This window comes from Pagrus major, chromosome 17 (genome assembly GCF_040436345.1).
Source record: "Pagrus major chromosome 17, Pma_NU_1.0".
Taxonomy (NCBI): domain Eukaryota; kingdom Metazoa; phylum Chordata; class Actinopteri; order Spariformes; family Sparidae; genus Pagrus; species Pagrus major.
Genome location: NC_133231.1, coordinates 9,143,275 through 9,170,889, shown reverse-complemented (window position 1 = coordinate 9,170,889; position 27,615 = coordinate 9,143,275). Strand labels below are relative to the sequence as shown.

The following is a 27,615-nucleotide window of genomic DNA, read 5'->3' as shown; positions in this document are numbered from 1 at the left end:
AAAACACGAATCACAGAAAAATTAACTGGCAACAACTTTGATTATTCTAAAAGAAATGTATTAATGCAAAAATGCCAAATAAGCCCATATACCAGTGTTTCCTACACATATAGTTTACATGGGTGGTCCGCCCAAGTATATTTGCCGACCCATTTTAAAATAACTAGTGGACAATCTGCCCTCCCTCTTCCCCTCCTGTCTACTGTCAGTCACACATGCTCTGCACAGAGAGAGAGAGACGCTCTCTGGTGTAACATCCCTCCTGTAAATGCCTACTAATGCCGCTGTTCTGTACAAACTTGTAAGTGCACCTGGTTGTTGCGATGTCATTCGGCGCACGTTGGTTTTGATCGACTACATAATTAATAAAAAGCTTCCTCCACACGCAGCTCGTCTGCTGCTCTGACAAGGGAATCACGAGTGAAAAAATCCTAAAGATGAAGAAGCGTGTTCTTGGATGACTTTATAAAACTTACTGCTGATGAAGAAAGCAGAGAATGCTGCTGCCAGAGAGAAAACAGAAAGAAAACGGATATATTTATATATCAGCCTGGGTTTTGGGAACTTCTAATGGGCATTTTTGCCTATTTTCTTATATTCTGCAGACTAAATAATTGATGTATCATTAAAATAATCATCAGATTAAACTAGAATGAAGGGAATAATTAGTGGCGTCCTTCCTCAAAAGCTTCGTGTTGTGTGATTTCTGCTGCGTTTATTATTTTCTGCAAATCTGCCAATATTGGAAAATGCTCAGAGTGCCGCCATCAGTATTAGTGTCTTCAACACATGTGGTGGAGGAAACAACAGCTACGCATACCATTGTGCATCAATTACGCCTCATTATTCACTGATCAGTAAACATGTTGCTGTGATAAATGATGGCACATTAATGTGGGCTCAACATAAACAGATTATTTCAGTTCTTCTAAAACATCAAAAACAAGCCGTCGCACATCAAAGCGACGACACGAGTAACAACAAGAGCACATGCACTTTGCCCGCTTCCAACACACGCCTGATATAATTAATGTTTGTCAGTTGTAATTGGCTGAGACGAGAATACTTCAGGTGGCAGTTGTATTCTGCTGCTTCACCTTGACTGAAAATGAAAACACATTTACCTCAACAACCTGTTATTTCTGGTGGACAAGCTTACCAAGCGACTGCCTTTAGTGTCTATTTATGAAGAGCACATACTTTTATCATCAATTTGAAGACAGATAACACAGCTGGTATGCAAATATATGCAGCTGTCAGAAGGAGAACTGAGAAATATTGACTAGTCATAAATCACGTTGTGTGAATACAGTGACGAACCAGAGACAAAAGCAGCTTCGGATACATATCTTAAAAAGCCGAGAGCAGCTTTATTTAGGCTCTGTGAAATGACACCTCCGTCAAGAAAAAGCACTTACGAAAAAAAAAAAGCTGAGGGAGCGCGAGCTGGGGAAACTTTCCTAGGGTAATATTATAATGAGAGGGGAGAGGGAGAAGCTTATCGGAGTGAAAAAGTCTATTGATATTCTGGAGGCCTCATGCAGAAGCTTCATACTCATATTCACATGAGTAAAAATCAAATGAGTCGATGCAGCAGCGGTGCTCTACTATCAGGACATAACGAGGCTCCATAAAACCAAGCCGGCGCAGAGGACGAGTTAAGGTGTACATTAAAGTCTCCTGTATACAACACTACTCAAATATGTGATGAACATGAGTAAATATTGACAGAAGAAAAAGGTTAACCCACAAAAAACAAACATCCTATGTAACAGTATCATATTTAAGCCTGCACAGTGACATTGCAAAAGGGTGGGGCAGCAGTAAATACGTGAAAAGTCAGACTTCAGGGTCTTCTGTCAGCTCAGCAGGTTACGACTCTGTAATCACGCCGAAGCGTCACACACTTAATTTGGGCCTCTGTGCATTAATCACATGGCTCTGCGCCCTTCAAGGCCGTCATTCGCCAGTCGACTCATTGTCCCGAGATATCTCAACTCCTCAAACAACCCACTGAGGCATCATTAGGATGCAGACTCATTACCATGGTGTCGCTATAGCAACCGTGGACGTAGAGCTGTAGTCAAGTAGCTGCTACATCCGTGTCACTGACAGAGAGTGTATGTAGAGGGGTGACCCGACTGCATGTGGGACGGCGGATGGTGTTTTTAGAAAGACAGAAAATAAACAGAAATCCTCAGGACAACAAATCTGTGAGCTGGGAAAACCCCATTTCTGCAGGATGTGGATATAGTGTGGTGCATTTGTGACGTTTCTTCAGCTTCCCTCACTGAAAGTCAATGGGGAAGATGAAGGAACCGTCTCCAGGAGAAGAAAAGACTTCCCAGAATAATTAGAGTTAGTCATGAACACCACAGAGAAAATATTTCTAAGGCAATAGAAGAAGGGTCGCAAGCTTCCTGATCATCCTACTAACTCTGTTATGAGTGAGGTATAGATAAATACCACTAGACCTGTAATGATTATTATTCTGTAACTATTAAAAAGGTGCATTAATGAGGTAATAATATACACTCAGAAATATAATTCTTTCCATAAGTGAATAAACAAGCTGTTCTCAGAGGAAACTAAGGTCCCAGAACACTGTTTGAAGCTAGAAAGGTGGCAGGGTCCGCCACATATAAACAAAGTAACTTCTTTTATAGACCAGGGCTCCTCGATGTCCAGCCTACACCTTGTGTTCTGAAAACTACTATACGTTATGAAGTGTAATGTTTTCTATTTTGAAATGAATTATCTATTAAGCGATCAATTGCTAAGTGACGTTGAATACACCGTGTAGCTGAAAATCATTTACAGCGATCGTGAGAGTTTTGAAATGATCATGTAATGAGGAACTATGCCGAGAGTCTGAGAGGCCTTTTGGTGTCATTTATCTCCATAGATTTATCCATACGTCTCTCCTCTGCTTCCTACGTCGGACTTTAACATTTAACATTCACGTCATAAATTCTTAAATCCACATTGCTTTGTACGTCATGGTGCATTTAGGTGCATCACATAAACTTCCATGCTCGAATGGCAACGGAGGTTGTTCAAATGGGAAAGTTATGATTTTTTCTTGTTTGAATACAGAGCTACATCTGTTATTTTCTTTCTCTAAAATTATTAGATGTCTAAATCTGACCATATCCTTTTCATTTCTACATAGGAAGATTTTTTAAATTCGATTAAAAAAATCTCATCAAATGGTGGTCAGCAAATTCAACCATATTTTTGTACAACAGGTGCCCAACTAGCCTCTCTGGTAATTTTCCAAGTTGTTTTACTGGAGGGGTTTTTAATGGTTACTTACTAAAGACGTGAAATCTAAGATGTGACATCAATCGATTGGCTCTTTGAGTAATACGTTTTAGAAACTGTTATGCACCAGAAACTTATCAAGAAAATAATCCACAGATGAATCGATAATGAAAATAATAGTCAGCCGCAGCCCTGAGTACCACATGGTAGAACACTGCATGTCTACATACTCAGTCCTCCACTCACTATCGCTCCGTCCCTCAAAAAGTCCGACCCAAAATCCAGTTCTGCGGCCAACATCTGGCAAGAAGCAGCCGGAGATGCATCTGTCAGCTGCATCTGAAGTGCCACTTTACACGACCTGCTGAACTTCTGCTGCCTCACCGCTGACACGGCCTCAACACTTTGAGGCTGGATGAGGATATGGCTGTGAACAGAACGGAAGAGAGAGCGCACCAGGCTGGAGCTGGACTGTGTTACCTCCCACTGGTGTGTTGAACCCACACAAGCAGAGGGAGAGAGGATGAGCAGTTCCATTTATGCAGCATCTATATTAGTAATCTGTAAACACATCTGCTATACGGCTTCATAATGTCACCGGCTCCCTAAACGTTTGCTACAAGTCGCTGGATGACATCAGTTGCTGGTTTGCATATTTAATAAAGTGCCTATTGAGACATTTACAGAATTTTTTTTCCACAACATGATAGACTGTGAGCAGAGGCAGACACAGAAAAGGGAACATTATCTTACAATATAAACACAAACAGCTCTGCAGTTTGAGATGTTGCAGGCCAGTTAAACTTGTGTGCCTGCCTGTCTCAAACAAAGAGAAAAGCCTGTGTAAAGAGTGCTCAACACTGAGGATACACTGGCACCGAAATCCTCTTCCTCTCTCGACTCCATCATGTATAGTGAAGGGCCGCTTTCCTCCTGCCTTCACGACTATTTGGGAGTGAGCCGTCTGAGCTTTTCCCATAATGGCTTTCAGTTTATTTCCAGCACAAAAACTAATTAGCTAACTAACTGTGGACTTGGCTACTTTCGTAACCCGGCTCAAACAATCAGTCTCTCACCTTTTGGTTAGTGTGCCTAACCTAGTCAGCCTGCTAGCTCCTGTGTGCAGCGTGAGCTCTGTGCTGGAGCCATAAACTCCCTACTGTCTGGATGCTCATTAAACTTGTATGAATACTCAGCCTGGCAGCCCCTTGCCAGCCCGTCTGTCTGTACTTGCCTGTTGTCTTGGCTGTCTGTCTGATTGGTGCATTATATTAGTGGAGCCATCTCTCTGAAGGAGTTACCTTGAATGCTGCCAGGCAGCGATACATTTATCAGCCCTGGCACTAATCAGTTTAGGCTACACACTGGCTGGCATACATACTGGAGCGAACGCAGTGGAAATCAATACAGAACCTCAGTATCACTGAGCCCGTCTAATGTATGAGGGCAGACAGATGATCTAATACGGCAGGAAACAGTGGTGCTATAGGATGGATAGATATCCAAACAGCAGTGAGAGGAGAACGACACTGAGCAGATGAGTCACGGCAGCTCACTAGACTCAGCTTCTATTTCTGTGTATCATTAATGTAATCTCAAACTGTAGTGGGGGGAAAGCGCAGACTGTTTCCAGAGACTGGAATTTTGGAAAAAAGCAGGGAGGCCGTCTGTTGAAAACCTCCCATACAAACTTGTCAACACTAGGGGCGTCACAATTCTCCAAACACACAAGTCGATCTGACTTCTAGTTTTAAGGTCACGTTTCAATTAAATTTAAACACTTTTTTTCAGCACTGACAGCTATGGCATTGTTTAACTATCAGGTCTGGATCTGTAGAGACCAGCAGAGTGTTTTGATGCTCTGACGACGGCTATTTTCATTCAAAAATTCGTCCTTAAAAAGAAAGGGATAAAAAATTTACTTCATCCTGCCAGCTTTTGCAGGTTAGGGTTAAACAAGTTTAAAATATATATATTCTACAAAAATACAACCTTTCAGGGATTCAAGTCACCTTTTAGTTTATTTTCTTGTGAACCTAAAGTGCAGGTGTGGTAGGAGAGAAAGGAATGCTGGGAGAATCGCCGCTTCATCAAATCGCTTTTTCCTTCCTGATACCGATTCTGATACCTGAACTCTGTATCAGCAGATTTAGAGTACTGATCTGACATATTATCCAACAGCTGTATACTACTAATACTGAATGGATGTTATGTTGTAAATGTGCTTGAAAAACTCGCAAGTTATGTGGCATTAAATCTGTTGATAGACTTGTGTACTTGCCAATACCATTTCCAGTATTAAGGCAGCATCAGAGGCATCTCTTACATAGTCATCGAATCAACCCACATATGTCCCTGGCAAAACTTGTCATAAGTGATGTTTAAAATGATTAGCGATTAATGATGAAACAACTTCTCTTAGGGATCACTATGGTAACTGCAGTACTTGTGGCTCAGAGGTTAAGGTAAAAGGTTGCAGCTCTTTTTTTCAATAGGAAGGAAAACACACATGAGGTTAAAGGCTAGCCCGCTTCACAGAGAAATGTAACACATCAAGTGCACACTGCTTCTATCCTGATATACAGTAAACTATACAATGCTGCCAGACTGATCAGGTACACATCTTTCAAGGCCACGCGGTGGCTGAAATGAGAAACAATGTGCCTTGTGCCACAGCTCTCTCCTGTACAGGCGGAACAAAGATCCAGCTGAACAACTGGCAGATTTCTGGTGGGGGTTCATTGTTGTCGCTGAAGAAAGAAGGAGGCTGCAGAAATGAGTGGATAGACACAGCCGACAGAGTGCCAGACTTTTCAGGCATGCAGTCACCACAAACACAAAAGCATATGAATGGCAACCTCTGCGGCTCCTGCAGTTGAAGCCAAGCATGAAGTACAAACCAGCCATTTAGCTAAAGCACTGAAGTAACAAGCACATCATGACAAGAAGAAGCTGCAGAAACACCGACTTCACTGTTACATTTACTACAACTTTGAACCTCCACCACACATTTCATATCACGAGCAACAAAAAACATATTGCACAGAGGGAGTGCACACATGGCCTTGTTGGCATAGCTGTATGGGGTGTGTTTCTCTCAGCCTGACTGTTTTGAGTGTGTTTTCCCTCCTGACTGCTTGTTCCACAAGTCAGCCACTGCAGTGAGGAGGACAATGTGTGTGTCTAAATTGTGTGGGTGAGGAGAAGCACCACCGCCATTAATACAACGCGTCCCAGCAGGGGTGGTAGAGGCAGAATTTCGGACAGTCGCAGAATTAATTTAAATCTCATCACACAGCTCCTCTAGAGCAAAGCAGTGCTGCACTGTGTTTGAGAGCCTGGATGTTCTGCATAGCAACAGAGCAATGCTACTTCTGCTGGTCTGGGGTAAAGACTGAACGTGGATACAGGATGGAAATGGTTGTTTTTGTCACTGAGCCCACCCTACACAGCATTTCTGCAGCCAATGCTGACCTTGGACATTTTTTTCCATAAAGACATGACATAAACAAACATTAACAATATAACTTGAAGGAACATTTGAGGGAAATAAATGTATCCTTTCTTGCAGAGAGTTAAATTAATTGATACCGCTCTCACGTCTGTACAGTAAACATGCAGCCAGAGCCAGCAGCTAGTTCACTTAACTTTGTATTACATGGCGTAAAGTTTATAGCCTGGCTCCTTCCAAAGCTAACAAAAGCTGCCCAAGATCTCACTAATTAACACGCTATCCCTTGTTGGTTTAAAAAGGTGAAATATGTAAGAGCTGACCAACTCTTAAATATATACTGCGGGGAAATAGGGGGCAGCATATCACCAAAGTAACTGCTAACTGTAGCTACCAGTGGGTAGTTATCTCAGTTAGCTGTGCAGCAGTGCCAGTAACTTTCTTGCGTCTTTGCTCCACTTAACTCCCCTTAAACCAACGAACTGTAGTTTTAATTCTAATTTTTTTTTAGGTTAAACAAACAAGATATAAAAAAGTAATTATGGAGTTTAAGGTGCTGATTTTGTTACCTTTTATAAAGGGACAGATGTAAGAGTGGTTTCAATCTTCTCTTCAAACTCTCGGCAACTCTTCTGACAAAAAAAAAGTTTTTTAATTCAGTATCCATACATATGCGCACACTGTTTTTGCAACGATTCCTCAGATAGGGTTATTAAACCCTTGTCACAAAGATGTGTAAAGGGGGAAAGAAGTTTTCATATTGGTGCGTATCAGACAACATACAGTAGACACCAATAACAATAATAAAAAAAAAATTTTTGGGGGGCGACTGTGGTTCAGGAGGTAGAACAGTCGTCCACCAATCGGAGGATCAGCCCCTGCAGTCTACATGTGAAAAAATCCTTGGGCAAGATACTGAACCACAATTCGCTCCCAGTGGCTCTTCAATCAGTGTGCGAGTGCATATGAATGGTTATTGCTCCTGATGAGCAGGTGGCGCCTTGCATGGGAGCCTCTGCCACAGTCACAGAATACAATCCGTTTACCATTTATATTATGAATGTGTGGCATTTACGCTGGTATCGTATCGATACCGGCGTACAATGCAGATTTTACTAAACACTCTCTCAAAGATTTGGTCACATCAGCAATCACGGTTGTAAACTAATTATTTTGCACATTTTCACTTATTTTAGATCGATTTTCCTCCATAGTATTTAATTTAATCTACTAAAGTTGAAGTGACTGTGTTTGCAATGTCACACACCCATCCGCTTTAGTCACATATTGCAAAACTCTCACATGGGAGTAACAGAGAGCTGGCCTGTGACCTTAATCAACCTAAATCTGTAGGAGAGTTGGTGGCCTGTATACTGTACAGTGTGATGGAAGCACTGTCAAGCAGTGTACACAGCGTTCGATCAAGAATCCAGTCTTCCGTTTATTCTGGTCCGCGTATCGTTGAACACATACACCAGTCTCACACTGCCAGACCTGTCTCCTCACTGAACACACACAGGAGCACCGTCACACACACAAAGGGCAAGCTATAAAAATATCCAAGTGTCACCCACTCTGCGGCTGATGGTTGTGTTACTATGGTAACACTGTAACCAACGGAGAGTGTGTGCGAGTGTGTGCTTCCATCGAGGCGCAGATACCTAAGCAGAGGTCACTCAGTCACGACAGCGGTGACGTTTAAAATTTGGCTCAACTTCACTTTTCTGCATGGCGGTAAAGTTTACTGCGTATAAGGCTGTGATGAAGCGAATTAAAGTTACATGATTGCATATGATAATACTTAGTGATGATAACCAAACTTTATATTTCATATTGAGTGTCTTCTGTCCATATCTTCAAGAGCGTCTGGAGAGAAAAAAACTTTCAGTTGCTTGTCACGAAGACAATTAATTAAATATACGTGGGATTTCTTTTGTGTGCGTCAATTACTATTTATTATTTCTAGGCTTAAGTACTTATCTACACTAATATAAAGAGATAACATTCAGTTGAATATAAAATACACAGACATAAAAGACTGAAGCATAAAGTAAAGAGTTGTAGCTAAATGTTACCTCGCCTATTAGGGCACATTTTGGCTTTGAGCCACGACAGGGGTCAGCTGGCGTACTTGGATGAGGTAATACGCTGCATTTATAGGGAGGAAAAAAATGGCACAAAATTTTGCAAGGAAGCCATGATCGCATCTTAGTCTCTCAGCCTCTGACTGGTTGGCACTCAACCCTAGGAATCATCGGACTGACAGTGGACGGCTAACAACAATTTTCGGTGTCGGACTTATTAAAGATCTATTGTCTCAACAATGAAGCCCACATTAGAAGGACACAACGGCAACAAACAACAAAAAAGTTAAGGGGGTCGTGGACAGGATTGGCGGTACGCCACCAAACTGCAGGGATATGTTGCATTTTCACTGCAGGAAGAAAAACCTGACCATCACATCAACAGACTGTTACAGGTAGGAAACCTTGTGTCTGACCTTGTGTTAGTCAGCGTACATGTAAATCATTGGCGACTGCATCACCATCTGAATGCATTTCCAACTCTAACAGTCACTGCCAGTCCAGTAATGGACTCAAAAAACGCAATTTTACAGTCAAAGTATTGCTAGCTCAGATTGTGCACTGCCTGCTGAACATCAAGAGCTTCGTGTGTATCCAACGCACATACTGTCATGGAACATCTGCAGCTTTCTGAATTCAGTTTGTTGCTGCAACCCCACATAAACTCACACAAAGTGACCCCAATGACGAAGACCGACACGTCAGCGAGCATTCACTTGATCCGAGGGCTGCGAGTGGGAATGAAAAGCAGATGGGGTGCGGGGCAGGGTTTCATTACAGCGAACAGGGTAATACAGGGGTAAACTATCCCTCTTGAACATTTTTATTTAGCTCCCATGATAATGGTCCCTCTTGACTTTATTTTGCTGTCCTGTTTGCACTCCCCCTGTCCAGCTCCATGCTGCTCTCTTTCACTCTCCCTAATGGCCTTGTGCACAGACAGCCACACTCATAACAGTGCATTACTCTCTCACGGAATCATTGTACTCCACAATTTAAAATTTTAAGAGCTTAAACCACTATTAAAAATGCTCTTGAATCTTTTTTTTGGTCTGGGCGGGGTAAAAATGTGAGTTTCTGGTTACAGTAAATGCACTGTGGGACACAAGTGGAGTAGGGCATGGGTCATCTCTTGCACCCAACCAGCAGCCTGCAAATTAGGTCAACAATGACAGGAGACATGGGAGGGGTTCTGCAATGCTTCAGTCTAATGGTTACCACATTGTAATCACTGCAAATGATATCTGGTATATTATAATGTTTTGTGATCTAAATGTTTAGGGGAAATATTTATATTGTAGTATACAGCACGTCCTTTATGTGTGCATGAAAGGGAGAGAAGGATTTATGTCTCGGAGTCCAAATAAGAAAGTCTGGAGACTTTGGCGTCCTTTATTTTGTGTTTGTTATAGTCTCAGCGAGCATTTAGTGCTCCTGTGCGGCCGGCCAGATTTCCAACCTGTCAATCTCTGCCTTCACTGCAGTGGGTGTGGCTTGTGAATCGTCTCCAGCCTGTCCTCATTGGTCTCACGCTGGCAGGAGGGGTGTGTCTGCGCTCTGCCAGCAGCTGACGTGGTGCAGTGCAGAAGGCCTTTTAGAAAGCTCTCTCCCCCTCTCTCTCTCCTTTCACCCCCTTTCCTTTTTTTTTTCTTCTTGAAACTTGAAATTTGGAGGACACCGTGGAATGGGGGAAAGGGGAGCAACTCTACACACATGCCCACACAGGCATGAATGATCTACATGACATACAGACACCAACTGTGCGCAAGAAACTTTTGACAGTTGCATGTAGTGGTTCTTATGTTCAGAGGATTTAATGTGTCGACCGCAGAAGTACTTTCAAGTTGGGGAAGACTGCAGCGGCAACAAGAAATGAGCCCTCTGACTGCTGGATCATATAGACGGGGAAGTTCAATACATGCTTACACATGCACAAGCACACCGCTGAACAAACTGCTGTGCACCCATTGACTTAAATAATAATCAATGCAGCAATGAAGCAGTGAAATCTTAATAAAATACTCTGCTTATGAAATGACTGATTGGGAGAAAGAGCGCCTACACTGGACCCCACCATTAGGTTCTGCACACACACACACACACACACACTTATCTTGCAGTCTCTCACTCCAAGGCTGTCTCTTGTTTCTCATTCACACTGCTTAGACATCCTGTCTCTCGTGTCTTCTTTCTCTTCTTTGTCACTCTCTGGCGCTCTCAGCGTCACTGGTTTTCTTTGTGACACCTCTGGTTGGGTTGGATTTCCGACATGTTAAGTGCCTCAGAAGTACCTTCAGTTCTTTATGCTCAATGCTGCAATTTTCCGTTCAGACTTTCAAGGGCGACACCATCTCCGGTGGAATACCAGAGATACAGAGAGGGGATTGCCTTCGTGGTCACATAAAACCCATCATATGTAAGACCGTCCAGACCTTTTGTGTGCTTTACCTGGAAAGGTTGCTGCTTTGGTTTCCATTGTTGAAGATTTCCAAGAAAAGTTCTGAGCCGCAGCCTTTCACACCAAAAACGTACATAACACCAACGTGGAAAATCACTTTTACACGTCAAGGTGCATGTGGGGCTTCAGTTTCTGTCACTTCTCTCTTCCTCTCTCACCACTCTCACACAGTGTCACTCAATTGTCTCTTCCTCTGTATCACTCTGTCTCTCTCAGACATCACAAGTACTCTCTCATACAGTGTTGATTTCAGGCTCCCTCTCCTTCTGTCCCTATGTAACTCCTCAGCTCTGCCTCCCCTAATCATCACGATCTCCTTCTCAGCCCCACCTACAGGTGATGAGCTCATCTCTGTGGTTGCCTTAGTCACCTAACAACATGTCTGAGAAGCCGTGGAGGCGGCGGCACAGCGGAGAGAGGACCTGAACCGAAAACAGAAAAAAGAAAAAACCCACTGGAACAAAGCACAGCGTAGATGTTGGTGATGTCATCACAGAGCCGGGCTGAGCACGACATGCCGTGATGACAACAACCTCCGTCCTCCAACCAACCCGTGATGACTCATTCCAGTGTTTCACAGAGAGAATGGACAGTCATTATATAGCTTGAGTTTGGATGTGGAAGTGTTATGTGAAGTCAGGAAATGCTAGATGTTCCTGATGAGTGTGAAAAACTAAAACTTGTTGAAGCCCACTATAGGTCACGTTAGAGCGACTCTAAAAATAACAGCCGGATAACATGGAATAAGTAAGTGTGAGCGCAAAAACATGAATTTACTGCTTCTAAATGTTTCTGTTTGTCTCAGCTCACATACTGTACATCATAGCATACGTTTTGTTTCAGTCAGCAAAGCCTTAACAAGTAAAAAAGGGCACATAGACTTATAGTTCACAGAAATATACTCAGCCAGGGTTTGAGCAAGATCATCCCAGTGCAACAATGACTCCTTTAAAACATGTAATATCCCATCACTACAACCTCTCTGTGACCAATCATCCTCGTAAAAATCAAGGGCACATCAATTCTGCTAGCATGATTCCAATTTCATACAATTATTCGGATTTAATTTGTGAATTAGTCAAACTAGGAAAAGGACCGTTGACCGTTATCTGGTATAGCAGCACCACAATCCTGTACTTTGTTTTTGCTTTTAACAAAGAACAGAGCGACGAGTCGGTTCATAAACAATCTAGTGTTAGCTGCTTTCCCGCCTCATTTTCTAGTTAGATGGCCGTGGATCAGTGCTCGACGGCTAACGCTGACAGAAAACAATAAGTGGAATCCTTCAGTCGTACATCACATTAATATTTGTATCACTTTCATCAGGTCTAACGAGGAGCTGAGCAGCAGCGTGTTCTGTCATTCAGTGAAACTATAACGTTTGCTAACATAACGTTAGCTCAGCAGCTAAAGGGGGAGACTGAGAGCTGTCAAGAATTTAAATCAGATCGGATAGATTCAGATTTAATTGTCAGATGTGACTTACCAGTAGTTTGTCATTGTTACTATAAGTGGAAAATAGGGATGCACTGTATACTGGTATTTGGGGGTACAGCTGTATGAAAAGTGCGTACATCTGCTTATCTATGGTATTTAATAGAACCATGTTGGTGTTATTACAAATATGCATTTCGAGTCTTTATCAAGTTTCGTGTCTGTCAGGACATACATAGCATTTTGTGAAATTTTCAACCAAAACAACCCTAGTTTTCATCCCATTCAGGGCCATTGTAACCTATAATAATAATAAATAAATAAATAAATAAATAAAAAGTTAAGTAATACCATATACTGTAAAGTAATACCATATAATGTGATACCGTAAAACACTGAAATGGTCTAAAAAAACAAATACAGTTGCAAACTTAATGGAAAACTACATAATAGTCCACACTTTTGCCTGTAATTATGATAATTATGTAATTATGGAGTACTTTTTAAAAGGTTGGTCTGGTATTGTAGACACCAATGAACTCTGAAGTTGACTGCAGTTAAAAAACTGATAAAAGTATCTGTCACAGTTTAGCCCAGGTGAAAAGGAGGATACCCCATTATCCATATACATTAATTTTTATTGTCTTAGCAATTCTCATCTTTAGTGCTATTCATCTAAAAGTAAGTTATAGGTTGAATATTACACGCAGTGTTGTCACAATCCTTCAATTACTCTTTTATTGTAAAGAAAAGGAATAATCGCACACAACTTTCTCCCACAACATTTAAACGGTACTACCTGCCACCACTGTAATTAATCAAAAACAAACATAATCACTCAGCGTTTCTCTGTCAGTCTTCTCCTCCAGGTTGGTCCCAGGTAGTATTCACAAACTGAGTCAGACAATCCCATTAGCTCTTGCTCGCGTGATTGACACATCAAACATCTGGCGGCATGATAACTGTCAACAATTAGATCTTGCACGTCATTTATACAAATGATATTTGACTATACTACACTTTCTTTGCTGTCAGACCCAAACCAGCGGTTCCATTTAAATGCATGCGACAGGCCGAGTCTTTTTCATTTTCCACCATCTGATTACAGTAAACGAAGCAACACCTCCAGGAACAAATAGAGCGGATCCCTTCACAGCTGGATGTTTTGACGGTGACATTCTAAGAGGTCACAGTACATTGAGAAACACCGCATGGTTGAGCAAGACTGGAAAAATAGGCAGTTCAATGACGGTGTTTTTTTTTTTATGTCGCGTTTTCAAAAATAGCTGCCAGATTTCCTGACTGTAAATAAACCAAATGATTTTCAACTGTACATAAAATCCCTCTTCACTAAGATGTTCTCTCTCCCAGCTGCTGTCACAGAGCAGTGACGATGGGACAATCACTGATGTTATGGACAACAAGGTAGGGTGGTGACATCTGTGCATTTCTCTAATCCCTTGAGCAATACTGAGAATAACAATTTCCCCAAAAAATATTTGAACACGGACTTAATCTTGCATCTGTCAAAACTGCAAAAACGCTTCAGTAATGTCCCGTATACCTCACACTGAACAACAGTCGGGATTTTACATTGTCATCCTTTATTTTCGCTACTTATTTCCAGCACACTGACTTGATAAAACATGTTTCATTTCCGCAGGTTACTTAATTTCTTATTAATAACACCTTCTTTTTTTTGCTGTATTCCTTACATCGTTCAGCTACGCGACACGCCAGGCGACTGTGTGATTTGAAATGTGACCGAGCGTTTTACTTTTATCACGAGAAGCCCTTTGATTGTTCAGCAGCAACCAATAAAATTGAGGCGGCTTGTCATTCCAAATCATATAACGGTATCTGTGATTTGGCAGATCACAAGTGAAACCCATGAGAAGAACAAACATGAGCCACATTTTTATTCACATGGAAAGAGCAAGAGTGCGTGGCTTAGCAAGCGAAAGCCAAGTTTATACCCAGAGGAATCGCTGGTAACGGGTTTGACGGAGGGGGGGGTTAACTGCGCTGTGATCAAACTCACTTACATCTTCTACGGATTGGGCTCTGCTGTTGATCAAGGAATGTTTAGAAATACAACATAGCAGGTCATGCCAGTATAAAAGGGAATATCGTCTAATGAACAAGATATTTCATCAGACGCAACGTAAGAATACAGACTATGACTGGGTGACAGCTTTACTTAGAGAAGCGGCACACATGACAGACACTAAATGGTTTTCAATTAGCTGGTCCACCTGTAGGTGCTGGGTGTGTGTAGACCTGTCAGGGTTCTGAGACTGTACAGTCCAGGTGCATTAAATAACAGCATAGTAAATCTGTGTGACTGTTTATCATAACAAGCAACATGTAAGACACGAAATGCTACTTTAATCTCAACCTACGAGCTGTCAAAGCCGATATCTGGTTATAACCTGCACCGGGAGCCAGCTGGTGTTACAGTGTGTGATTGTCTCTGCTCTTGGAAATGTCAGGTAAATTTCTTCCTTGCTCGTCATTTTCATTATAAATATCGTCGTCACCAATACTCACGCAGATCAAGCCTTTATCATGCCCACGTTCAATAGAGAATAGGATATAATTACAGGCCTATAAATGCCAGATGTATGGCTGTGTGTCGGGATACCAGCGCTCTCTTTTCCCAAAATTTACATTTGTATTCCTACTCCAGGGAAAGATTTTCATGCAAGTCAATAACACGAAGCGAATCTTATGACAACATTGACACATACACTGTGTTTAATGTGGATCAGTAAACTTAATAAGGTCAGTGTCAGCACCTACCAACCCAGGGTACTGGACAATAGTCTCTTGTGTTTAGTTCTACTGTAGATTCATATGCTGCATAAATTATGGCAAATCTCCAAAAAAGCAATAAAAGAAATTATGTTGGGCCTGAATAGATTGATCACTGTTCTGATGCTGACATGCAACGCTCAACCTTCTTGGAAAGTTGGCAGTGACTTTACATAAACTTTACAGCCGATAATAAACCTCTACGACATATAACCCTGTACGAGCCTGATCCTTTATACACCTCGGCCTACATTTCAGGAGTAGAATCACCCTGTCTGAACGATGACACAGATAATAGTATTAATGTTTACGTGTACATTCATGGTATGTGCCATGCTTCATCTTCACGCTGCATTTGTTTATGTTGATACTTCACTTTACTAATGCCATCTTAAACAACACAACGACATAAATCAAACAACCACTAAGGTTTTACTGGGTTAACTGGGGACACATCCCCTCTCCTGGTTGAAGCAGAGTGTGTTGACGTCCGGGGCCACTGGGTTCATAAGCAAAGTTAATATTGTGAATAAGAAAACAACCACGCCTGACTTTTTTTTACAGCAGTTGCAGGCCTACTGCAAGGAGAGGATATAAGTGAGCTCCTATGCTACAGCCCTGTGTGTGTGCGTGCGTGTGTGCAGTGCGAGCCGCGGTCTCTGAGGGGAGGAGGCATCAGCAGAGGTAACGTTACGCCTACATCACAGAGTCGCGCAAATCAAAGTCTATAAACAACGTCGGAGTCCAAAAGTTGCGCTCAAACCCGAGCACCGCTGCCTGCGAGCGGCTCCACCGGGCGGCCGTGCGGGACTTTCGCCGCCGTTTCCCCGCCGGCCAACCCGAGATGTGACAGAGGGGCGCAGAAAAACACTCTCCCCCCCAAATGTTCCCCCTCTCGCCATCGACGTAACAACATGTCGGCAAAGGACGGCCATGTTTTGCTGGTTATGTCGACACGGGGAGGAGGAAAAGTAGAGACACGATGTCTCTCCTCTACCGCCTGCTCCCTCCGCGGTCACAACGTATCAAAGTGAAACTTGAACACGGGGGAGAAAACGTCCAATTAACAACTTGGCGGACACATTGTTGCGAGCACGCAGGTGTAAACGGCAGGGGCAGGCAAAGTTCATGCGGCTAGACAAGTTAAAATATTTATGCTGAGGCGTGTGGGTGTTTGGGAGCCGCGCACGGGCAGAGCAAGGCACAAAAAACACAACTACATGCAGTTTTAACTTGAGGGACTTTTGAAGGAGGAGGAGGAGGAGGAGGAGGAGGGGGGTCGTGCTCGAGCCCGTTTTGAAAAACAGAGAGGAAGAGTTGATCCATTTTCTTACCTGCCCACCGTTTTGGCGCGATGCTCAGGTGGTGCGGTCCGAGCTCGAGGCGACTGCCGGACGAAGAAACCGAGCCCCGATCTGTTTTAAACACTCTCACGAGCGGTCCAATAGCCGAGTAGACAACAGGCGACAGGAAAGAAAAAATTGGCGATCACAAGGAGGATCTACGCCAAAAGCCACATGATCGCCGACGTCAGAGTACGTATTTGCATGCCGTACCGAAGCGCCGGTGTCCGTCCACAGCGGGTCCATAGTGTTACAGCCGGGAAAAGTTCAACAAACATGCGGGAGGAAAGTGAAGCAACTCTGCGTCCTGGTGGCTCCATGAAGCGTGCCTGCTGCTGTAATAATGAATGAACTGCGCGTTGTTGCCGTCAAGTTGTGCCTGTGCTGATGCCTGCTGCCTCTCTGCTCGCAGCTCATTGAATATTCAAGTATCAGAGGGGGGCGTTTGTTACCCCGAAGGTCCCACCCCCTCCCCTGTCACCCCGCCCACCCCCTCTTTCTCTCTCTCTCTCTCTCTCTCTCTCTCTCTCTCTCTCTCTCTCTCTCTCTGTGCATGTGAGGTGTGGATCTGCTGCAGTGCTTTTCCACAGTGGAGGCTGGCCTGCAGTGAGGCAACTACAGCAACACATCACCGGCTGTCACCACACACACAAAACACACTGACATCTGGATCCACAAAGGTTAGTCTGAGGTCAGGTGATCCTCACAGTTTGTGTTGGTGAGAGACGTTGCCCTGACGTGACACTGGCTGCTCAGTGAGCTCACACACAACAGTGACCTCCACTGGATCCGCTTCAGAATTGATCCTGACCTTGGCTCATGCATGCATCACAGCCTTCGTGTGGCCACAGTGGAGTCATGTACACTGTTTGTACTGCAGTGATGCCTCTCACAAGACTCCTGTGTCGTGTATGAAAAAAAAAACAGATGATACAGAAAAGCGTTATCTTAATAAAGTGGTGGGTGGCTTGTCAGAGAGGTCAGAGTGCAGGTTCAACTCCAGCACATTGACCCTTTGATGTATTTATTCAAGTGCTCAAGGACACTTCAGCAGGACGGATGTTTGCTGACATGTGATCTAAACTTTGGCTGCAGTCCTTGGTTGACAGTCTTTCTCTTTCGCCCTCAGGGAATAAGCAAATGCATCAATATTACTTTGCAAATGCTGGCATGTCACTTAAAAATGAACATGAAGACAAATACGCTGATTTCACTCTGGTTACGTAGGTTTCAGTAGCACAAACATGACTGTCTTATCTTAAAGATGTCCTTTAGTAATTCAGTGCTGCACTTACGTAAAGTCGAGGAACTTGTGTGAGATTTAAAAAGAACAGTTGAAATCAGTGTTGCAGAGGCTGAGATGTGCTGACCTTTAGACCCTAAACACTGAATCCTGCAATCTACATGATGCACATCAGCAGTGGGTCTTTTGCTTTGGTTTATTATTATTTATCCAACCCCAAGCCCAGACAAACCTGATAATATCCTCTGGGTTAAACTGACCTTGATGTGTAAAATTGGTGGAGTGTCCCTTTAAGTTCACTTGTATCCAAAATCAGGCCTACTCCTCAGGGTCTACTGCCACTGCGCTGCTCCTAAATAATTAGGATGCATCAAATGTGGAGGATTACATAAAAGAGAGTATAATTAACTTATTTGTTGATTGAATTTAATATCATTGGCCCACATTTGGCTATATATAGTCACAGACATGTTGGTAATAATAAATAAGATAGCTGGTACCACTTAAAACTATCACACCAAGCTTGCTTATGTGTGTGTCACTGTCAATATCATGTCTCTGTGTGTATGTAGAAAAATGTATGCACCATGCATTTATATCATGTTAGCCATTGTTTATCTTTTATTACTTGTTCAGCGAGCTGCGTATTCCTCCAGCCTGGTTTTGAAGGACTATTCCACCTCAAGAATGTTTTGCTGTGTAGTTCATGTTTTCATGTCTCTTCTGGACCCGACATCGAAACCTCCAAAGGAAGTTTTAAATTATTAATATTCTCTGAAGAGTTTATGAAGTTGTCATCCGGTCTGCTCTGATCCTTTCCCTCAAAATTCTTTTATAAATGAGTTAAAGTGATCAATCAACCCCCTTGAATCTAAATGTCAGTTCACAGTTTTCTTTTTCTGCCAGTTTAATCCTTCCTTGCTGTGGTTCAGTCGAGTTTTATCTCCAATAGATGTTTTAATCCACAAAGGTGCAGTGATGATCACACGGCCTGAGCTCTGCAGAACACAGTTCACTCAATTTAGACCAAACTTCTTTTCCTTTGTAACTTCAGGTACAACATATGTGATATTTCTGTCAAGTAGTTGAGACGAGTTAGGACAAAATAACATTCATTGACATTTCATTTGCATGTCTTGTACAGTAATCTGATGAAGTTAAAGGTGCATTACATACACATTTTAGTGAAAAACATTCAAAAATTAACTAAACTTATTAACAGAAAGTGAAGAAATAACAGCTCTGATGTTATGTAAAAAAAAAAAAAAATGTCTAGCATTGCAAAGATATCTGCTTAAGTTTGCATGCTAACCAGTTAGCCTTGGGTCTGAAAACCTCTTCAGTGGGCCAAAGCTGCTGTGCTAGCGGCGCCAACGTCAACACTCCTAAAGTAGTCCAGTTAGCTGCGAGGCTAACTGAGCTGAAAAGCTAAAAGTGGCTAACAGTTATGGCTGGATAAACAGCATACAGTTAGCTGCGAATTGTAGCTGATCTTAGCTCAGTTAGCTCAGTTACATGTGCAGTTAGCAGTCCAGACTGGGAGCGTTTTAAAAAATGTTTAAATGAAAGTTTTGCACATTGTATCTTTTTAAATGTAGCAAAGCCATCTGTACAGAATGTGTGCACAGTCACTTTCCAATATTGTGCTGTGTTCGTGGCTAAACTGGTCTTAACAAATAATACCAAAGCAAACATAAAAAAGCTGTGTTTAACCAGTTTTGACCCCCTTTGACATCGGCTATAATGCCATATTATGTTTCAAACGGCTTCAAAATCATTTTGATGGTACAGTGTCTTGTAATAGGGTGAATGGTATCTCTGTCTCAGCCACTCTGCCCCCCCACAACTGAAAAATATATTTTCTTCACCTTATTATCACACAGACAGTAAATTCTGTATCGAGATCTAAAAGATAAATGTGATGTGACTAAAATAAAAGGTCACTAGATGGTGCCAAATGGCTGTATGATCACTCCTGTGCAGAATTCCTCAGCCTCCTGTCAGGCACTGAGCTGCAGTGTTTGCATGCTTCTTATCTGAGGTGCATATATGGTGGAAGTGCTTCCAGCTTTCAGTGCATCTAATAATACATATGCTTAAATTCACAAGTTAATTAAAAACATTTCATCGTAGCTTTGCAACCTCATGTTTGATTTGGGAATAAAAAGCACTTCATGGTCATTTTTACATATTACTTTGCTCATTAACACATATGATTGTGACAGGTTAGAAACACTGGAGGAACTGGGAAGAAGAATAAGGACTGGAAGTGATGAGAGTTAAGGGGCAGAGAGAGAAAGCATAAAAAAGGTAGATTAGATAAGACAAGACTTTGTCACAAGAGCTTATCAAGAGTTAAAGTGTCAGTGTGTGGTCAGAAGTCAAGTTGGCGTGGCGTATAACAGATGGCGGCATGTGAACACACATAGGGAATACCCGACTTGGACAACCTCTTCTCCCCATTATGTGTCCCCAGGATGACATCAGTGGAGAGCTTTCCTTTGGCCCATTTGTTGATTTGTTTGTCCATCATGTAATTTTTTTTCAGACTCTACTGACTATCAGTGGACTGTTAGCTTAACCTCTCCAGCGAACCATGAATGTGTAGCTCATCACAGCAGTTCTGTCGAGATTTGAATTTGTCAACATGCTGAAACGGAGTCCATGAAGCATTATCACAGAGTCCTACTCCGAAATCAAAAACTCAAGAGCAAAAAAAAAAAAAATTGGTTAAATCAAAGGTTTGTACATTATTTTCTGGAGTTACATGTGCTTTTTATTGAATGTAGTTTAGAGAGAAATTACCATGTTGTCAAATTAATTTGGGATCTACTTTTTAAAACAATTATGTTCAGAATGGGAAGAAATAACAATTTTGACATTGTGTTATGGTGCTGATCCCCACTAGTGTTCCTCTCTGGGTCCCCGGAATTCCAGGCCTGATAACCAGCTCCTACCACTGGTGTGCTAGTGGTGTAAACAACACCAACACCCCCCTATTGCTCTGAGCTCCAAGTCCAGACCGCTAGCTGCACTGCTAACTGAGCTATCTAGCTAACCGCAGTTACGTTTAGCGGTTACTCTGGTTACGCTGGCTACACTGGCTCCTAGTTGTTTGGAGTATGAATTCAACAGGTGGCCTATTCTTACATACTGCACCTTTAATATCTCTCAGGGTTTTCATTTTCAAATGACTTCACTGGAAAGTAAAAAAACAAAACAAAAAATCAGCTGAAGACAGAAGAAGTTAGCTTCACCTGATAAAAATCTCCCAGCAGTCTGAATCTGAAATCAAAGACCCACAGATTCAAAGTGATTGACAGATATACTGAGCTATAAATCTGCCAAAGTTATTGTAAATTGACCAACTGGCTAAGATTGCACAATGTAGATGTTGTTGGTCAAATGAGTTCTGGTGAGTTAGTGTACATTTGTGAATGTGCTTATGTAGGTTTGTGTGTGTGTGTATATGTGTGTGTGTGTGTGTGTGTGTGTGTGTGTGTGTGTGCAGGTTGTGCGTGTACTTCCCCGGCAAGCAGTTTTGGCTCATTCAGACGGTAGACAGTTGGAATGTAGTCAGGCTGTTTGGTAATGATGCATTCACAAACGGCTCATCCAGTGGGAGTTTATAAATCCTGCTATCACCACTGCAACCTCAAACCGACTTCCCTTCCCACGTTCAGGTTCAACCATGACACAGCTGCTGATACAACCATGATACAGCAAATGAAGAGGAGGAGAAAGACAGAGTGGGGACGGATGAGGAGCAACAGGAGAGTAGGAGAATAGGAATAAACCGGATGTTCACTCATTCCTATTGGAACCTCCATGATTTCTGATGTGTTTGCATCATGTTAGTTTCCTCTATCTGTAATTTTCCTGGACGACATAAATTTTTTTTACTTCTGCTTTGGATTTCGGACATACCACTATGTGCCACAGGAAGTTAGCATAAAAACCAATTAGCTAACTGGCTGTTTATTACATCTCTCTCGTTTCTACGGCATATTTAGCTAACATTGGTAACATGCTAGCTGTTCTACATATAAACTACATGCATTGTGGTTCATATGTCTGTTAAAAACATTTCACAAAGCAGGCTTCACACTGGCAGGCCAACCTCCTCACTTAGTTGTCACCATACATTATTACTGCTGCCAAGGAGGTCTTGTTTTCATCTGTTTGTCTAATGGTTGGTTTGTCAGCAGGATTGCACAAAAACTGCTGAACTGATTTTCACGAAACTTTGATGGAGGATGGGTCTCAGTCCAGAATAAACCCCATTAACTTTTGGTGTGGATCCAGACAAAGTGATGGATCCAGGAATTTTTAACATTTCTCAGGGAATAATGCATGGATCTTGATGAAAAAAATCAGCCGTATTTAGGTGGCTGGTATCTATGAGTGAGTACAATTTGATTGGGAGCCTAGACCTGGTGAGCTTAAATCATGGTTAAGCAGTTATAGGTGGTTTAAGATTTAAAGTGATAGAGGTCTATCAAGGTTGTTATTGGATGGGGCTTGACTGAGTTAAAGGGGACTGTTGGGCCTTGGTGGAGGTATGCGCTCTACTGAGTGCCATTCTAGCTGTCCTGTTTTTGTCTTGATCATGCCCCATCTGTTAAAGGGGGCTTTAACATCAAAGGCCCTGATAAAATTTCTGTAATCTTACTGTTGTGTAACAACATAGCAACAGTACAAGGAAAAAGGAAGGGATGACCTAAAAATACCTGGCTAAAGAGAACATCCTGCCACAGCTGTGCTGTAACTGTAACTTGCAGATGTGTCCAGGACACTTCTGCAAATAGTAACACCAAATACACCAAAAAATAAATTATTACAGCAGACTCATTTTTGGGGAAAAGACAGCTGTACAAGCCCTTTTAGTCACAGGAAAGGAACGCTTAATTAAGTCCAGGGATTCTGTAAGGTCAATTAAGTTCACTGACTGGTAGATTTAACAAATACACAGAATCATTAAAGTCTAGTTTTACAGTCAAAGACCGAGCATTGTGTTGGATTAAGGAGCTTTTTAAACAATACTGAAAATTGTCCTGTTGGCCCAAGTTGAGCTGTTTGGCTCATCTCCTAACTGTACACTGTTCAAAGGAGAGGCGGTTCTCAGATGATTTCCTTGGTTGCAAAATGATTTCCTATAACGTGAGAATATAAAAATACACCATTACATAATGTTTTTGAATCATCCTGTCTCTTTCCATTAACTTGAAGAAGACAAATGTGTTTCTTAGCCCGAGAAATCACACAAGTCATTACAAGGTAGAAACCAGATCATTGCTCTTCCTTTTCTTCTTCACCCTCTTTGATTTCAAATCTGCGTTATTCTTTTGTTTTGCAAGACAAAAACAGCATTCTTTCTAATTGAGCATGGCAGCAACACAATGCACAAAGCTTGGCAATATTTTATTTTCCCATGGCACAGGAAAAGAGGAAGAGGGCCATTTACCAGACAATTCATCGCACAATTTCCATTTCTGTGAAACACTTATCCCTGTGGTTTTGGTATTGTCACTTCACAAATCCGTGATATGAAAATATTTATCACCACGACATGAACTGAAAGGAGATTGTATGAAATTGCATCCTCTCTCTGGCATGACACAAGTGTATGTACGTGTGTGTCTGTGTTTGCCACCTCTAGTGCTGTACTTAGGTTTCTCAGAGTCTGACAGTGCTACCACTGTAATCATCACACACACATGGTTACAATTCCACCATATGGCTTCAAGTACGGAAGGAGAAAGAAAAAGGAAATCTGAGAGAGAGATAATGGAGGCAAAACAAATAAGGTGAACTTAGAGGGAGGTAAGTAGATGGAGGTAGAGGAAAAGACAGAAAGATGAAGGGGTGGAGATGAGGACGTTGGAGTTGAGATGGAAAGATAGAATGAAATCGACAGAGGAGGACAAGCAGAGAATGAAAATAAGGAGGATGGGGAAGTGGAAGCGAAAATGGGGTCTCAGAGAGTGAAAGTGTGGTTCTTGGCAGCTTCTCATTTGAATCCTCTGTTTGCTTTTCACCTGTGGGCAGTAAGGTCATCAAGTAATCATCTTTTAACTATGTGAGACATTTATATATGGCGAGGTTTAAGATTGAGTCCATTGCTTCTGCTTTACTTTCCTGCCTGTATTGCTTATATATACATCAAGGGATGTTGGGTTCAACTAAGGTTGTGCCTTGTCAGCAATTCTATTTGTTATTTTCATGGACAGACTCTACACACAGTGGGAGACTACTGCCGTGGTAAAGAGGCCGCTGAGCCTCAAGACGAAGCTTTCGATTTAAAATTCAATCTTCTTTCCAACCCTCACCTATGGTCGTGACCAAAAAGATTGAGATCTCAGATACAAGCGTTTGTTTGACATGTCATCCATCCCACCATGTTGGAGGACAAAAGACACAGACACTGAATGCCAACTGAATGTACAGAATTGTTGTGGTGAGAAGAAAGCTACTCCTGAAGGTGAAGCTCTTGGGAGGCTTTTTGACTGGCCCTTTTGGCTGAGTCAAACCGTGCCAGTTTTGCTGTGCCAAGTCGAGTCGCAGTGCCTGAAATGGACCTTCTCCGGAGTGGGGCCAAGGCACCTCAGCCCGCCTCCACCTGTGACGACTCCCCTCCTCCCTCTTAAACAAGTGTGTGTTGCGATTTCAAGACTCATATTTGTGACCAGAGAGAAAGGCGTTTGTGTGTTAAGCTCTCAGTACTTTTGCTTCTTACTCAATCTCTGTGGTTGGAACTTAAGATTCCCTCCTGCGTCCCTGTTTGTACTGTCAGACATCAGGATTATTTTAGTTTCATTGTGTTCACCTTCAGCTGTTTGAAAACATTTCCTGGTTTTGCTGCTTCATAACAACTTTTATTGTTAAGAATTTATCGGAAATGAAAAGTGTTTATTACCAAATTAGCTATTCTTCAATAATACTGTGGAGAGTAAGACTATTCACAGCTGCTCCGTTGACCACTACTCAAGACAAGTGCGTCCTGCACTGGGCTGACCTGCCGAGTCAAACCAAGTTGAGCCGAGTCAGCGTGTGTGTATGGAAAAGCCCCATTGCTTAACGAGTTGATTTATGCTCCAACCCTCGCCTATAGTCAGCTTTGGGTAATACCTTGTACAACTACAGTTGAGGTAATACCTGCGTCGGATCAAGACGCCTCCTGGTTGGCTCCCTCTGGAGGTATCCCAGGCATGTCCATCTGGAAGGAAACCTTGCGACAGGACCATGCTGTAAGTATTACGTATCTCTCCTGACCTGGGGATCCCCCCAGGATGAAATGGAGGACACGGCTCGGGAGAAGAACATGATGTGACCTGCTGGCACCACAACCAAATCTCAAATATGCAGCGGAAAATTGATGATAAAAAGTAACACAGGGAACTGTAATATTTTAGCCCTTGTGTCACTTTTATGTACCCGGTGTGACAATAAATAAAAAACCTATCATGTTTAATATAGAAGACTCCCAAGACCTGCTATTTTTATACGTAATTTGTTGAACAGCATTCAACTAAAAAATGGCATGAAGCCAAAAAAGGCTGTAAGTTAACCACAGTACGGTTCCAGAGAACAGCCTGCACACAGAAACAGATCTTTCCTTGTGGCTTATTCATTGTAGCAGTAACTGGTTAAATCATTGGGTCATTATTCTGCCGTGCAAGACTCTACATTGTTTCCTGCTCCCAGTCGTTTGCACGCGCATAAACACATCTATTCCCCTGGTTTCACTGTTTATACGCCAGGTTTACATATGCACAATGCACTTGGGCTGTTGGTCTGTAATCAAAGTATACACGACAACCAGCATGTTATCTGTAGCAATGTGCCGGCTATTATGGGGTATTTTCCCCCTTTCATTTCTGTATATATAGTGTTTCAGAAAGCTTCTCTTCGCTTGTCTGGCACTTTACATGCATCCCGCAGTAGAATTAAGACAGTGCTATAAACAAGGCTGTGGATACATCTAGTAAATAGTTTGGATTAAGTTTTTATTGCAAGGCTGGGGAGTGAGGCTATAATCTCCCAAAGAACACCACATTTTTAGGGCATTGCTCCGTCTTCACTGTTCCTGTTCTTGTATATGTTTCTCAATGAGTCATTAAAGTGATTCCCTTGTTCTCTCCGTCTGTCTTTCCTCTCTCGTCTCTTATTTGGAAGCCACCTCATTTTTTAGTCCTCTTATCTGTTTGTCTGTGTTATCATTTTGATCCCTGATTACAGATCTCGACTTTTGTTTTAGTTTCAACTTTCAACCATCCTATCTCAGTGGTGTCACTCCTCGAGGGGCAAGAGATTACTCGGCACATCTATCGGAAAATACAAACTTTATGTCTCTCTTATTTCCAAACTTGTTTCATTATACCTTTAAATTCCCCTTATGTCTTGTAGATATTGAATGAACAATCCCTGTGAACATTTATTGCGTTTTAGTCAGAAATCCTTCAGTAAGACTGAAAATATTGCAAATGACCGTGGGATACAGAACGAAAACAACACCAGAGTTCCTTTTCACCGCCTCACTTCCTCTCCTCCTTCTTTCCCACTCCTCCCTAACTTGCTCTAACTTTTTCAGTCTCACCTCGACTGACCTTACTTCTCCTCTGTTCCTTCTCATTTCCCTGTCCTTCCTTTCACTCCTTATGTCTTTCTTATGCCCACCATTGCACTAACTGTGGTGACATCTGCACCAAAATATGCTCATGTCAGTCTTTAATTAGTTCACAAACACCACACAATAACAAACTCTCTGCTAAGTGCAAGATAAAAGGATGTACATGCTAAAATATTTCCACATCTTGTCCTCCTCCCTGTCTTACTTTTCTCTTTGCAAAAACCCAAACATGCGCCTTCCAGCTGCGTGTGTTGCGTGTAAAGGAAAGTTAATTGGCCCAAAGTGGCTTAACAACCCCACCAGCTTAATGGTGTCCGTTTACAGCCAAGCGAACCAAACCCCAACAAACGAGTGAATGGGGGCACTGCTGTGACCGCAGTCTGAGCCGGTCAACTTGAATTCGACTCACCTGGGAAGCAGGATTTATTCCAGCTTGATACACTCAGATTTACTGCTTTAATTGAATGACTGACCCATGGTCACGACCACAGGTTAAACAGCCTCCCTGCAGAATGGACGGGAACAGGGAATGAATGGATCTGTGGTCGCTGGAGGGGAAAATACGTTTGAACTCGGAGAACAGTGTTTGATGTCCAGTATGGGAGCTGGAGTGCTACCTGATTTCATGCTGTTTCCTCTCTGTGTTTTGTAACAGGTTCAGTTTTGGCTGGTCATTTCAGAGGTCGCCACAGTGCTTAGAGGTAGAGAATAGTCTTTACTGTATTGTACTGGAGTTTGGCTTAAAGATGTGCGGTAAAGATGTGTGTGTGATGGTTCAGGTTTTAAATCTTGGTGTCTTCTGATCCTATGATAGACGTCGTGATTAAATGTGCTTGATTTTTTAGACAGCGTGATGATATCGTGATGGACTCCTGTATCTACTGTACGTAGGGAA

The 27,615-nt window shown here is 42.3% G+C and overlaps 1 protein-coding gene across 1 annotated transcript in view; it reads right to left on the bottom strand.

Annotated features, from left to right (window-relative positions):
* Positions 1-16,976, bottom strand: part of LOC141011631 (zinc fingers and homeoboxes protein 2-like) — a 30,363-nt gene extending 13,387 nt beyond the window's left edge. Inside the window, exon 1 of the mRNA XM_073484855.1 lies at positions 16,840-16,976. The gene's annotated coding sequence lies outside the window, so the exon portion shown is untranslated. The remainder of the gene's footprint in view (positions 1-16,839) is intronic.
* Positions 16,977-27,615: the final 10,639 nt, after the last annotated feature.